Raw genomic sequence first — 15,011 nt, 5'->3', positions numbered from 1 at the left:
GTTATTTGATCCTAATCTACTGAAATTACCTCTTTCTAATGTTAGAAAAGTGTATAAAGGAAAAATGTTTCCTCATCTAAATAGGAAAATTCATGAGGATAAGAGTTTTATCCAAACACCTCAAGCCATCACAGTACTTTTTTACTTTCTAATTTTGTTCATATCAAACTTGCCAACTGAAATTCCCCTCTGCCTCTGATTCTTCACTGGCTTATGAAAACCCCAACAATCCTTCAAAGTCTACATCAAAGACATTTTCATGCTCATACAAGTCAAATTTATTTCCTTTCTCTAAACATGTATAGACTATTGCATACATTATTTAATTTTTTGCTACACTAAAAATCTTCTTATGGCTATTTTGGAGGACAAAATGAAAAAAAATGCATAAAAGGATGCCACATAATAGTACTCCAGGCAGTTCTTATTAACATTATTATATTATATTTAATATTGTATTATATATCAAAAGCATGATGATGCATACATTTCTTTTACTATATCCCACTCCCTCCCATAACCAAGTGTGTGATATACCATTCCGAATTTTTTTCTTATTTTTTCTATGTATATAGTTTACTAACAAGAAAGTTCTAAGAGTTGGGCACTGAAAATGATATTAATTTCCATTTATGTTATACTTTAAATAACAAAAGAACCCTAAATGATTCTGTTACTAAAAATTTTAAATTGTTCATAGCACTGTCCTTTTCTGGAAGATGTTAGGAAATATTTGAAAAAGTTGTTTTTGTTTTTGCTTTACAAATTTATTGGAGTATAATTGATTCACAATGGTTTGCTAGTTTCTGATTTATAGCAAAGTGAGTCAGTTATGCATATACATCTGTTCCCATATCCCTTCCCTCTTGCGTCTCCCTCCCTCCCACCCTCCCTATCCCACCCCTCCAGGCAGTCACAAGGCATCGATCTGATCTCCCTGTGCTATGCAGCTGCTTCCCACTAGCTATCTACCTTACGTTTGGTAGTGTATATATGTCCATGCTTCTCTCTCGCTTTTTCACAGCTTACCCTTCCCCCTCCCCATATCCTCAAGTCCATTCTCAAGTAGGTCTGTGTCTTTATTTGCTTGAACATGTCATATTTCATTTTAATTTTGATTATTGCATTTGATATTTGAATTATATCTTTAAAAGGGGATGATTTGTTTTAACAATGTTCATTGCTTTATCTCACTGTTACTTAATCACGAAGCACTATTATATGTTGTGTCCCCTGACAGGGATGCCTAAAATCCACGTGCTATCTCTAGAGTAACAAATACCGTTCCATCAGTCTTTTCAAGGGCCATCTAATTTAAAAAAATAATAATTTTCATGATTAACAACTCCTCTGTTAGGATTTGCTATATGCTCAGCTTCCACTTTATAAGGGCACATAATCTTGTGCTTATGGGCTGGCGGTTCCAACAATCTATCAGGTCCTTGAAAACAATGATCTGGTGTATTGCACTTTGTGTTTCAACATGTAGCACAACATATTGCACATAAGGAAGTGTTAAGTTACTTTTGTTGAAGTCAAAAATAAAGCTGTGAATGCAAAGTCACATGAAAACAGAAGCTCCTTGATCTGATATGAAGTGTTTCACAAGTAGATTATTATGGAAAAGCTGCACGTTTTTTTCCCAAACCAGCATACATTAAATGACAATCTTCTAATTGACATATGCATATTTTTTTCTGAATTTACAAACTTTCAAGACTAAGATTATGTTCTCCTGAAAATACCTACATGTGGGAAGTGGGTTGTTATTAAAAGCTTTCTCACAAAGTTTTAAATTTATTTTTTATTTTTTTAAAATTACATTGGATTTTCACTTGTTAAAATGTTGATTTTGCATAAATCTTTGAGAACTGACCTTTCTGGAGCAATTTTAGTCAAATACAGCAGAAAAGAATATAATTAACCATTAAATGATTCAGACAGCGTTGCTCTATTAGCCACAAGACTATGCTTGATCGACTCTTTCAGTACTTTAGCTGTACTCAGAGCACAGAGAGGAAAAGATGATAATTAGCATATAGGACTTTTTGATTACTAAATTGATGACTCTGTAGCTTCATCAAGAAGTTTATTCGTAATAACTACTACTTTTTAGCCAGTTTTACCTCTTAAAAAGGACAAGCTATCATTACAATAATGTATTCACTTTTATAAATCACAATTAATTGTGCAGATGGAAGAAATAAGTATTCCATCATCTGAAATTCTGAAATTCTCTTCATTAATGTTTCCTTCTAATTAGAGGAAATTAATCTTAAAATGTTAAGTACACAAGGTAAATGATGTTTGAAACAGAAATTTACCTCTGAATTTCAACTGATCATCGTTGAATTTTGGGTCATCATTACTTTATTCAACACTTAAGTTGATGGACTTAGAAAAAGCTTTTCACATTCAAGTGAAATTTAGGATTTGCTTGAATTGGCCCCCTGTGAAGATACTGCAGTATTTCACAAAAAAACTTTTTTTTTGCACTATTACTAATTTTTAAAACTATATTTTAGCCACTTTCTCAGGAACTCCTTAAAATGAACAGATATCTCCAGAATACTGTTTATCCTTCTTAGAGAAATGAACATTAAATGGTAAGGAAAAATAACAACTTGAAATTTGTTTGACAGGGTAATTGCAAAGTGCAAACCAAAAATTGTTAATGAACTTTGTAAAAAAATGTGTTTACTAAAGACACAGAGAGAATATATAGTATACATAAAACAAAAAGACACATAGAATATATAGGTGCATATACATTACTCAGAATGGACAGGAAGTTTTCTGAGTAAAAATATATTATTTTACTAGTGAATAACCTTCAGATTGTAACTAAGATACAAATAAGCAATCTATATGAAAGCATTCTTATAAATTCAGAACATATTTGGTATTTTATAGAATATCAAGAATTTTTGCTATGAATGAAATTGACATGATACTATAGATATGCAGAGATATCAGTTTTAATAAGGTTTAAACATTTTAAATTTAACTGGATTTCATTTACTATTTAAGAAATTCGATAATTGTTTTTTAGCCTATCAATTTTATTTCTTTACATATTACACAGGATTATTTAAAATGAGTTTTTGTTATGTAAAAATAATATATGTACGTATATACACATATTTTTCAATTTTTAGTATCATAACAAATGGTTCTTTATATGTTGCAGTAACACATTTGGTCAATTCATTTTTAATTCAAAAAGAAAATAAACATTAATAAATTCTTTAAAAATTTCACCATAGAAATTTTCAAAACTATATTCTTCTGAAATAATATGCTTTAAAAAAATAAAAAAGACCCTTTATTATTATCCTCAAGTTTCATAACTAGAAAAAATGTATTTGCACATTGTTTTAATATAACATTACCCTGATGATACTGATTTTATTTTATTTCTTTAATTTTTAAAACATCTTTATTGGAGAATAGTTGCTTTACAATGTTGTGTTAGTTTCTTCTGTATAACACAGTGAATCAGCTATATGTATACATATATCCCCATATCCCCTCCCTCTTGCTTCTGCCTCCCACCCTCCCTATCCTACCCCTCTAGGTTGTCACAAAGCATGGAGCTGATCTCCCTGTGCTATGCATCTGCTTCCCACTACTTTGAATAATAAGCTTTTAAATAAATACTTTACTCCCCAGTAAATTATGTGTAAATATAAATTTTATTTGGGAGTATAGCCTAGATATTATTTATTTTCTTATTATATATACATATATATCATATAAATATTATAAATATGAGTAGAGGGAAAATATGGTGAAAATATGACTGAATATCAATTTTATTATATATAATTTTTGTATAGTTATATTATTTCACCATTGCAGGCATAAATAAAATCTCAGTAACCACTCTAAAGCTAATATTTAATTTTTATAATCCTTCAATAAAATTAAATGTCCTTTAGTGATTAGAATATTTATTTATAGTATTTATTGCAAAACCATTTCATTTCTATTCAATATGAAAATGGTAGTCTTTACTATGTATTGAATAAATAGTTATTTCTATACACTTGTTTTCTGTCTTATAATTTGCAATTCTAACATATGGAAAATATGAAAGAAAATTTAACATTGCAACTAGAGTTTGATACCCTATCAAAATAAAGAAAAAAAGAAATATGTTTTATTAAAGTAGAAAATAATTCTGGTTTTATAGAACACACAATTTTCCATGGTGAATAGTCTTTCCAGAATATTTTTTAGGATGTGTGATTTATAAATTAGGCAAGAATATTTTAGGACTAGAGAGGATCATGAAGACCACATAATTAAAAGCATATATTTAAGAATAAAATAAAGCCTGGTGAAATTAATGTGTATGATTAATTCTTAGATTACTTTGATTATGCTTTCCTATTGCAGGTTTGTGAGGTCAAGAAAATAATCCTTGCATTCAGGAAAGTTTAGACTTAACATGATATTACTGAAATAAGGAAGCTCAAATCCTATTTAAATGAAGTGGTTTCTGTATAAATACTGAAGGACTATTTCAAATAAAATAGTATTACCTATGGGCAAACTAATAAGGAATCATGAAGAAAAACAATCTGTTAAAAACACTATGATAAGTTTTACTTTTTCTCTTCCAATTGTATTCCTTTTATTTCTTTTTCTTCTCTGATTGCCGTGACTAGGACTTCCAAAATTATGTTAAATTAGAGTGGCAAGAGTGGACATCCTTGTCTTGTTCCTGATCTTAGAGGAAATGCTTTCAGTTTTTCACCACTGAGAATGATGTTTGCTGTGGGTTTGTCATATATAGCCTTTATTATTTTGACGTAGGTTCCCTCTATGGCCACTTTCTGGAGAGTTTTTATTATAAATTGGTGTTGAGTTTTGTCAAAAGTTTTTCTGCATCTATTGAGATGATCATATGGTTTTTATTCTTCAATTTCTTAATATGGTGTATCACATTGATTGAGTTGTGTACACTGAAGAATCCTTGCATCCCTGGGATAAATCCCACTTGATCATGGTCATGGTGTATGATCCTTTTCATGGTTGTTGGATTCTGTTTGCTAGTATTTTGTTGACCATTTTTGAATCTATATTCATCAGTGATATTGGTCTGTAATTTTCTTTTTTTGTAGTATCTTTGTCTGTTTTTTTGTATCAGGGTGATGGTGGCCTCATAGAATGAGTTTGGGAAGAGTTTGAGAGGGATGGGTGTTAGCACTTCTCAAAAGGTTTGATAGATTTGCCTGTCAAGTCATCTGGTTCTGGACTTTTGTTTGTTGGAAGATTTTTAATCACAGCTTCAATTTCACTACTTGTGATTGGGCTGTTCACATTTTCTGTTTCTTCCTGGTTCAGTCTTGGAAGGTTATACCTTTCTAAGAATATGTCCATTTCTTCCAGGTTGTCCATTTTATTGGCATAGAGTTGCTTGTAGTAGTCTCTTATGATGCTTTATATTTCTGTGATGTCCATTGTAATGTCTCCTTTTTCATTTCCAATTTTATTGATTGGAGTCCTCTCCCTCTTTTTCTTGATGAGTCTTGCTAAAGGATTATCAATTTTGTTTATCTACTCAAAGAACCAGCTTTTAGTTGTATGGATATTCCCTACTGTTTTCTTTGTTTCTATTTCATTTATTTCAGCTGTGATCTTTATGATTTCTTTCGTTCTACTAACTTTGGGTTTTGTTTGTTCTTCTTTCTCTAGTTCCTTTAGGTGTAAGATTAGATTGTTTTTTTTTCTTTTTTTTTTTTTTTTTGCGGTATGTGGGCCTCTCACTGTTGTGGCCTCTCCCGTTGCGGAGCACAGGCTCCGGATGGGCAGGCCCAGCGGCCATGGCTCACGGGCCCAGCCGCTCCGCGGCATATGGGATCCTCCCAGACTGGGGCACGAACCCGTATCCCCTGCATCGGCAGGCGGACTCTCAACCACTGCGCCACCAGGGAGGCCCAGATTAGATTGTTTATTTGAGATTTTTCTTGTTTCCTGAGGTAGGCATGTATAGCTATAAACTTCCCTCTTAGAACTGCTTTTGCTGCATCCCATAGGTTTTGGATCATCACGTTTTCATTGTAATTTGTCTCTAGGTATTTTCTGATTTCCTCTTTGATTTCTTCAATGATCTCTTGGTTATTTAGTAATGTATTGTTTAGTCTCCACGTTTTTGTGTTTTTTACATATTTTCCCCTGTAACTGGTTTCTAATTTCATAGGATTGTGGTCAGAAAAGATGATTGATATGATTTCAATTTTATTACATTTACCGAGGCTTGATTTGTGACCCAGGATGTAATCTATCCTGGAGACTGTTTCGTGTGGACTTTAGAAGAAAGTGTAATCTGCTGTTTTTGGATGGAATGTGCTATAAATATCAATTAAATCTATCTGGTCTATTTTGTCATTTAAAGCTTGTGTTTCCTTATTAATTTTCTGTCTGGATGATCTGTCCATTGGTGTAAGTAAGGTGTTAAAGCCCTTCACTATTATTGTGTTACTGTCGATTTCCTCTTTTATAGCTGTTAGTAGTTGCCTTATGTATTGAGGTGCTCTTATTATGGGTGCATATATATTTATAATTGTTATGTCTTCTTCTTGGATTGATCCTTTGATCATTATGTAGTGTCCTTTCTTGTTTCTGGATGACATGATACTATACATAGAGAATTCTAAAGATGTCACCAGAAAACTACTAGAGCTAATCAATGAACTTGGTAAAGTTGCAGGATACAAAATTAATGCACAGAAATCTCTTGCATTCCTATACACTAATGATGAAAAATCTGAAAGAGAAATTAAGGAAACACTCCCATTAACCATTGCAACAAAAAGAATAAAATACCCAGGAATATACCTACCTAAGGAGGTAAAAGACTTGTACTCAGAAAAGTATAAGACACTGATGAAAGAAATCAAAGATGATGCAAACTCATGGGAAGATATACCATTTTCTTGGATTTGAAGAATCAATATTATGAAAATGACTATACTACCCAAAGCAATCTACAGATTCAATGCAATCTCTATCAAATTACCAGTGGCATTCTTTACAGAAGTAGAACAAAATATCTTAAAATTTGTATGGAAACACAAAAGACCCCAAATAGCCAAAGCACTCTTGAGGGAAGAAAACGGAGCTGGAGGAATCAGACTCCCTGACTTCAAACTATACTACAGTGCTACAGTAATCAAGACAATATGGTACTGACACAGAAACAGAAATATAGATAAATGGAACAGGATAGAAAGCTCAGAGATAAACCCATGCACCTATGGTCAACTAATCTATGACAAAGGAGGCAAGGATATGCAATGGAGAAAAGACAGTCTCTTCAATACATGGTGCTGAGAGAACTGGACAGCTACATGTAAAAGAATGAAATTAGAACACTCCCTAACACTGTACACAAAAATAAGCTCAAAATGGATTAAAGACCTAAATGTAAGACTGGACACTATACAGCTCTTAGAGGAAAACATAGGAAGAACACTCTTTGACATAAATCACAGCAAGAGCTTTTTGATCCACCTCCTAGAGTAATGGAAATAAAAACAAAAATAAACAAATGGGACCTAATAAAACTTAAAAGCTCTTATGAAGCAAAGGAAACTGCAAACAAGATGAAAAGGCAACTCTCTGAATGGGAGAAAATTTTTGCTAATGAATCAATAAACAAAGGATTAATCTCCAGAATATATGAATAGCTCATGCAGCTCAATATTAAAAAACAAACAACCTAATCCAAAAATGGGCAGAAGACCTAAATAGACATTTCTCCAAAAAAGACATACAGATGGCCAAGAAGCTCATTAAAAGCTGCTCAACATCACTAATTATTAGAGAAATGCAAATCAAAAACTACAATTAGGTAGGTATCATCTCAAACCAGTTAGAATGGGCATCATCAGAAAATCTACAATAAACAAATGCTAGAGAGAGTGTGGAGAAAAGGGAACCCTCTTGCACTGTTGGTGGGAATGTAAATTGATACAGCCACTATGGAGAACAGCATGGAGGTTCCTTAAAAAACTAAACATAGAGCTACCATATGACCCAGCAATCCCACTAGTGGGCATATACCCTGCGAAAAGCATAATTCAAAAAGAGTTATGTACCACAATGGTCATTGAAGCATCATTTACAATAGCCAGAACATGGAAACAACTTAAATGCCCATCGACAGATGAATGGATAAAGAAGATGTCATACATATATACAATGGAATATTACTCAGCCATAAAAAGGAATGAAATTGGGTCATTTGTAGAAATGTGGATGGATCTAGAGACTGTCATACAGAATGACGTTTGTCAGAGAAAAACAAATATTGTATATTAATGCATATATGTGGAACCTAGAAAAATGGTACAGATGAACCAGTTTGCAGGGCAGAAATAGAACACAGATGTAGAGAACAAACATATGGACACCAAGGGTGGAAAGTGGTGGTGGTGGTGGTGGTGGTGTGATGAATTGGGAGACTGGGATTGACACAGATACACTACTATGTATAAAATAGATAACTAGTAAGAAAAAAATTATATGTTTATTTAAACTGAAGTACAATTCTGACAAACTTTTTGATAGCAACAGTAATTAAATTCTGTAATGTCAGCTTAAATATAATTCCCAAGACCCTTAGTTAACTTTAAAATCTAGTATGAATGGTAAGTATAATTTTAGATACCTGGGTAATTTCTAAGTAATATAGGAGGCTCAAACATTGGTCATGAGGTGTAGTGTATATCTAGCTTTGCTTCTTATTTTTATATGTCATGAAGTAGGTCTTTGTGTCAGTGAAATTGCCACTAAGAAGGTATAAAAGGTGTGTGTAGCAGTGGGGGTTATTTCAAGTGTTCTTATAAACTCTTTTGGTTTGTGTGAAATTGTGATTTATATTAAGAAATATACATTTTGTCTTCCTCTTGTTTCTGGCTCCTAAAACCCTTGGAACTTCCTAAGTGATAAGAGTAATAAAGGTGTCTTTTGTTATGTTAAAAATAAAAAAACAAAACCTGTAGTGATCAGATGACAATCATATTCCTTTCCAAATAGTCACACATATTATTACATGAAAGCTAACTATATGAAGAAAATAGTTAACAAATGAATGATATTCTACTACCTATTGATTAATCATTCAGCTTCATAATCATAGGGAAGAGGCTTAATGTATCTATGCATAATCCAAATTAATTTGTATTCATTTCTTTGAAAAAGGTGATTTTTCCATAAGTAAAAAAATTCTACATCAATAATACTGTTCATCAAAATATAATGCAGATAAAGGGGAAATAAAAAGCCCATGTGATATATTTTAAATCTAGTTTGAATTTTCTTAATTGCAGTTTGTAAAATGTTTCAGGGCCATATTTAAGTGATATAATTGCCTAATGATAATAGAATAAAAAGTCTTGGAAGAAGCAAGTATTTATAGTCCATTGAAAAATTATTGCTTAAAACATAATTGGTTTCTATTTATTGATTTGCAGTGACAATGACAAGAACATTTACCAAAGTTGCTTTGCTTTTAGTTGTAAATGGAAAAGGTGATGTTTATGAATGCTTCAATTATAAGTGCCATGAAATGTATTTTGAATAAAGGCTCAAATATAGTGAAAATAACAATGAAACTGATAAGTAATAATGGACTTAGTATTAGTAGTATCTATCAATTTGTTTTGTATATATGTACATGTGTATATACTATTTATTAGTAATAAAAGTATATGTTATTCTATACTATTGTGGTGATTGTAAAATTGGCCACAATATTTTGCAGATCCTCCCATCAAGAAGTAGAGTTTATTTCCCTGGACGTTATATTTAAGCTAGCCTTATGATTTGATTTAACCAAGAGCATGTGTTGAAAGTGAGGCTGTGCAAGTCATGAATCTAAGACTCGACTGGCCATGTATTTCTATTATTTCTGCTAACACCCTCACATAAAGAAGCTCGAGTTAGCTTCCCCAGTGATGACAGACACATGGCCCTGTTGCACACTTTCCTAGAGCTCACTCCCTGATCAATCACCCAGCTACCTGGCAGCGGGCTTGAGCCCAGCAGACATCAGCAGATCTCCTGAACAACTATAAGCTAAATCACTAAATAACAGAATAATGAGATAAATAAATGGCCTTTATTTTAAGTTGCTAAGTTTTTGAGTATTTTCTCTCAAGTGGTAAAGAACTATTAAAAACATTAATCATGTAAGGAGGACAAGGAAAAGAAATTTATCCCTCAATCATTTCATTGTACAGATTACAAACATATTCAGAAGGGTGATGTTTACTTTTTGAAAATGTACATAAGGTTTGTAAATCACCTGCGATGTTAACTCTGTTGTGTAATTAATTTTTGGCTTTTTTCTACTGACGATGTTAAAGAGATATGTCAATTAACTTTTAAAAAATACACTCAGATGTCAAACTCTATATGCAAAAATGAAACTAACATGGTACCACTGTGAAATATGTCATATGTTTAGTTTTATAATAAATCTGAAACTATTCATGACTCCATAAATATTTAACCTTAATATTCAAGATACCTAGTATTTGCTTTTGAAAGATGCACAATGAAGTTAAACTGAATTTCAGCAAAAAACAAAACAACACAAAACAAAAAACAGTAACAAAAAATATAACCAAAATTTTATACTGCATAAGATCTTAAAACGTGAGGTTTTTTTCCTCCTGGTGATTCAAGGAAATCCACAGTTTAATATTCATAGTATCTCTTGGGAAAAGAGTTATTATGAGTGGCCAGTTTTCTAGAAATGTAGGATTTTACCTACCTCTTTATGCATCAAATATTTAAATCCATCCACTTTGAATAATTTTCTTGCCCTACCAAAAGAAGGATAATTTTAATGGTTCTTAGAAACTGAATATCTGTGGCATATTAGTTATTTTAGCAAATATTTGTTCTATTCATTTTCACTTCTCTAGAAAGTGATGCTGGTTGTGTTGGACTTGGCTCTTTGGCTTGCTTTGTACAATGGAATGTGGACAGATGAGGCAATGTCAGTTTCAAGCCTTAGGTCCTAAAAGGCATTATGAGCTTTCACATGACCATCTGGGAGCTACTGAATTCTGCCATGAAAAGTACATGTTCTGGAAGCTGGCTCTCATTTCTTAACTTTTCCCTTCATTCTCTTGCTACAGTGTAACTTCTCTTTTTTGCTTATAAACCAGGCATCCAATATTGTTTCAACTAAGTAAATCAGTGAGTAGAATTTGAATGAGAAATTGGATCTCCATATATGATTAAAGTGAATGAAGTTTGGAATATGAATTTTGGAATAAATAACTTCATTGCAAAGAGTCTGCTTACTCTGGTAGATTTATAATTGCTCAAAATACTTGTTGTCCTTCCCAGGGCAGGCCTTCTAGAGGGAACAATTGGTATCTCTACCATGTTGAACTCAGCTCTGCCACAGATTGACCAGTGAAATATGAGAGGAAAACAAATGTTTAATGTCCAAGCAGAAGCTTTATAAGCCAGAGTGTGGCTCACCAACTGCCATGGACTGAATGTTTGTGTGTCCCAAAATCCAAATGCTGAAATCCTAAACCACAGTGTTATGTTATTAGGAGCTGGGGGTCTTTGGGAGGTAATTATGTCATGAGGGTGGAGCTTTCATCATGGAGTTAGTACCCTTATGAAAGAAACTCCAGAGAGCGTTTAGTCTTCTAAATAAAATAAGAGAATGGAAGTCTGCAACCCAAAAGGGAATCCTAACCAGAACCTGACCATGCTGGCACCCTGATCTTGGACTTCGAGCCTCCAGAACTGAGAAGTAAATTTCTGTTGTTTAAAAGCCACCCCGTCTATGTCACTTTTTATAGCAGCCGAAACTAAGATGCTTTCTCTCTGTTCACTCTACTTGGAAACTGACATGATAATGACAATGACAAGAGCTACTTCTTCAACCTGGTTACAGAACAGAGAGCTCAGAGCACAGCCACAGCTCATCCACACTGGCATGTCATGAGTGAGAAGTAAACCTTTGTTATTTTCCATCATTGATTATTTGGAGTCATTGCTTAATCTAGACTGAAAGTCACTCTTACTTGTTTTGTAAAATAAATTTTACTTGTTAAAAAATTCGTGGGAATTTTTTTAGATAACTAGATTAAACCTATTGATGTGGAAGGACTCCATATCTTATAACCCTGATAGATTTAAAATGACTGTCAAAATATCAGAGATCACTCCAAATTTTGAAGTGATGGTCATAAACTTCTTTTTAGCTACTTCAAGATTTATGTTACAGTTTTTATAATGTGGAGAACGTGAAATGAGTTTCAAGCAAAAATAATTAGGGAGGAAAACCAACTTTAGAAAGTTTATATTATTAATTAATTGTTTGACATCAAACCACAAAGATAGATGCTACAATTATTTTTGCATCACCCACTCACTGCCCTCATAAATGCTACTACAGAGTGCCAGCCACTGAAAGTGATTGCATTACTTTTCAAATTTCACTGTGTATTGCATGTTCATGGACAAATTCATCAACATTTAAACAAATTCTGAGTATATTTCATCTTAGAACAATGAAAAATTTATTATTTAATATGCCTGAAAATCTAAAAAATGTTTGATGATTAAGTGAACCATGAAGCTTCAATACCTTCATTACATCATTTTACATTACATCCTGGGTAAAAATAAGACATGCATTATCTGTAAAGCTGATCTAATGCATTCTCTTGACTTTGAATGCCATGTATTTTCATACCCTCAGGTGTATATCTCCAGCACTAACTTGTTTTCATAGCTGCACACTTATATATACAACTGGATATTTAATACATTTACATGGATATCTGACAGTGATCACAAATTTAAACATCCAGAACTGAATGCTATGTAGGTTAAGCCAAGAACTGTTTCTATTCTATTAATGACACTAATATTCAAAGAGTTTTTCAAATTAGAATCTTTTTTATAAACCATGAATTTTCAAATTCATTATCTGAGAAATTTCAGAGTTCTATTGATCCAACCTTCTATATTTAGAATCATCCCCCTTCTGCTGCCTATTTTATTCAATATCTCCTACTAGAAATACACTAAGTACTCATTAAACATTCATTGAAGAAATTAATATCCAGTGAATAGGTGGAGTATCTAATATAGTCAATTTATTGAATTATCTTCTTTGTATAATAAGATATTTTATTAACCTGCTTTACAGTTTTCTGTATGTATTAAAATATTTTATTTAAAATTTGTTTCACTTTATTGAGGTAAAATTAAAAATTAAATGATAAGATACTTAAAATGTCCAACACGATGACTTGATATACATATACATTATTAAAGGACTCCCCAAGTGAGTCAATTAACACATCCATCACCATACATATTTACTTTTTTGGTTTTGGTGAGCATATTTAAGCTGTACTCTCAGCAAATTTCAATTATACAATACAGTGGTATCAGCTATAGTCATCATGTTATACAATAGATCTTCTGGCCTTATTCATCTTATAACTGAAATTTCATGCCCTTTTAACAACCTCTCTTTGTCTCCTCCACCCCCCAGCCAACAGCAATCACTTTTCTACTCTCTGATTCTGTGAGTTTAACTTAAAAACAAAATCCACATATAAGTGATACTATGCAGTATTTATTTTTCTCTGTCTGACATTTCTCTTAGCATAGTGCCCTTTAGTTTCATTCATATTGTTGCAAATGACAGAATTTCCTTCTTTTTAAAGGCTGAATAATATTTCATTGAATATATATACAATGAATATATATATACACAATATATATACATATTTTCTTTATCCATTCATCTGTAGATAGACACTTAGGTTGTTTCCATAATACTGGAAATAATACTTTGTAAATAATACTGTTTTGTAAATAATACTTGGCTTCAGTAAATAATACTGCTATAATCATGGGAGTACAGATATCTCTGAGATAATGACTTCACTTCCATTGGATATATACACAAAAGTTCTGTTATTGGATTATATGGTAGTTCTATTTTTGAGTTCTTGAGGAATATCCATACTATTTTCCATAGTGTCTGTGCCAATTGCATTCCCACCAACTAGTGCACAAGGGTTCCCTTTTCTTCACATCCTGGCCAACACATATTATCTTTTGTTGTTGTGATGGTAGCCATTGTAGCAGGTTTGAGGTGATATTGTGGTTTTGATTTTCATTTTCCTGATGACTAGTGATTTTGAAATCTTTTCATGTACCTGTTGGCCATCTGTATGTCTTTGGAAAAAAAAGTCTATTTAGATCCTTTGTTTATTTTAAAGTTGGGTTATTTATTCTTTTGCTATTGAGGTATATGAATTCCTTATATATTTTGGATATTAACCCCTCATTGGATATATGGTTTGCAAATTTTTCTCCCATTTCATAGGTTTTCTTTACATTTTATTGATGGTTTTCTTTACCATGAAGAAGTTTTAGTTTGAGTAGTCCTACCTTACTGTAATCCTACAGTTTTAAATGGAAGAGGAAACATTACACACACACACACACATATATACACACACACACACACATATATATATATGTATAACTGTTTTTCCTCTCTCTCTTTCTCTTTGTTATATTTTTCTAATGATGAAAGGATCGCTAATATTGAAATGACAAAATCATGAATCTCATCTTTAATTCAAAGTTCATTGAATGCACCTGTCAGAATAGTTTAGGTTGTGTTGCAAATCTCATTGGTTTGAAACAACATATGCTATGTTTTCACATGCACTACATGTATACCACAGGTTGACTGATGCAACTACTCTGCATTTTCCTTAGTCTGGGATCTATATTGACATAGCAGACAACATATGGAAAATTGCTTGTTTCCAAGGCAAAATTTAGGGGGGAAAATGGTAGTGAAATTAGATTAGGCTTTCAAAGCTTCCCTCAGGAAATAAATACATTTCTTTCACTCTCATTTCACAGAACAAAATCCGTTACTTTGAAGAGGTTGGAAGTTTAATTCTACCATGTTTCTGTGTGAGAACAAG

At 32.4% G+C, this 15,011-nt stretch overlaps 1 protein-coding gene across 1 annotated transcript in view; it reads right to left on the bottom strand.

The window, feature by feature from the left end:
* The window catches only part of TECRL (trans-2,3-enoyl-CoA reductase like), a 98,244-nt gene that overhangs the window by 72,196 nt on the left and 11,037 nt on the right, over nucleotides 1-15,011 (bottom strand). The gene's annotated exons all lie outside the window — the stretch shown is intronic.

Source organism: Mesoplodon densirostris, chromosome 1 (assembly GCF_025265405.1).
Source record: "Mesoplodon densirostris isolate mMesDen1 chromosome 1, mMesDen1 primary haplotype, whole genome shotgun sequence".
In the NCBI taxonomy this organism is placed as follows: domain Eukaryota; kingdom Metazoa; phylum Chordata; class Mammalia; order Artiodactyla; family Ziphiidae; genus Mesoplodon; species Mesoplodon densirostris.
This window is presented reverse-complemented; position numbering and strand designations above follow the sequence as displayed.